Source organism: Apteryx rowi, unplaced genomic scaffold (genome assembly GCF_003343035.1).
Source record: "Apteryx rowi isolate R43461 unplaced genomic scaffold, aptRow1 scaffold_43, whole genome shotgun sequence".
NCBI lineage: Eukaryota > Metazoa > Chordata > Aves > Apterygiformes > Apterygidae > Apteryx > Apteryx rowi.
Genome location: NW_020450683.1, coordinates 341,449 through 342,811, shown reverse-complemented (window position 1 = coordinate 342,811; position 1,363 = coordinate 341,449).

The window sequence follows — 1,363 nt, the reverse complement described above, 5'->3', positions numbered from 1 at the left end:
CGGACGGATGCGAAACGTTGGATTAAGGGCTTGGGGGAGGGAGAAAAAAAAACCCCGGCGTGCAAATCGGTTTGCAAATCGGTGCAATCTCCTGCGAGTGGAAATCAAAAAACCCAGACCCCAGAAAGGAGCTGCCAGCGGCCGGGGGCAGCGGCGGCGGGGGGATCTCGCAGGGCCCCGGCTTCCTCCACCGCCAGGGTCGATACAAGCCCAGCAGCAGCACAGCACCATCGGCGGTACCGAATCCGCCCCGACGTCTCGCCGTCACCCCCTTGAAGCCCCTCCGCAAGCCCCACGGATGGGGCCGGGGACCCCGGGTGCCCCCTCCGAGCTGGGGACCGAGGCCCTTCCTCCGGGAATGCCTTAACGGCTCCCTGGCAAATTAGCCCCTTATCAACAAAAATGCCCGTTCAGGCTTATAATGAGCTGCCGCTCCATCCTGGGGGAATGCAAACAGCCCGACGAGGCCTCGCTGTTTTATTATAATGAATTTCTCCAGCAGTGGGAGAAAAAAACCATATTCCTGTGGCGTCCCTTAGCAATTGAGATCAGCCGCGGGGATATTTGATGCCAGCTCAGGAGGGAGGCCGGGGGGGACGCAGCTCCTTCGGCCCGCGTCACTCCCCAGCGGAGCCGGGGGTCTTGCAGGGCCCGAAACGCGGCCCGAAGGGGTTTTGCACGCAGGGGACGGCTGGATGGGGCCGTGCGGAGCCTCTCGGGGAGCTGCCACGGGGATTTTGGCATCGCCAGGGAGGCGGCAAGCTGAGGACGTTTAGAAAGGCTGCGAAGGCAAAATTGCAGCATCACCGACAGAGTCAGCAGGGTCCCCGCGAGGTTTAATCCGAACCGCCGCGGCCGGCCGGCCTGCAGGCTACCGGCCAGGCAGATCCCGCGGATGGTCCCTCCGTTGTCCCCGCGTCAGGCCGGCATCGCCCCGGCCCTCCTGGCCACGGGACGCGTCCAGTGCGATCGGGCCCCGACAGCCCGAGCTGCCTTTGCACCTGCGTTCGGCAACGGGGCCTTTGGGCTTAAACCCGGCGGAGGTTTAATCCGAGTGTGGTTTGCCAGGGATCGGCTTCGGAGCAGCCCTGCCTGGAGCTGGGGGATTTAACCCTCGGCTCCGGGGAGCGCGGGGTCATTTCTGAGCGCCCCAGTCCTCCCTTCGCGCACATGCATCTCTCCAGCGTCGCCTTTTCGGGGCGAGGAGCCAGAGGCTAAAGCCCGGAGCTTGCCGGAGGGGGAGACGGGGAGCCCACGCTGTCAACCCGGGGTTTGGCTAAAGGGCTCGGGGGCAAAACCAGGGTGTCTGTGAGTGGCTCCTTGGGGTGACTCTGTCCTGGGCTGCGTGGGGGTGTAGGGGGGT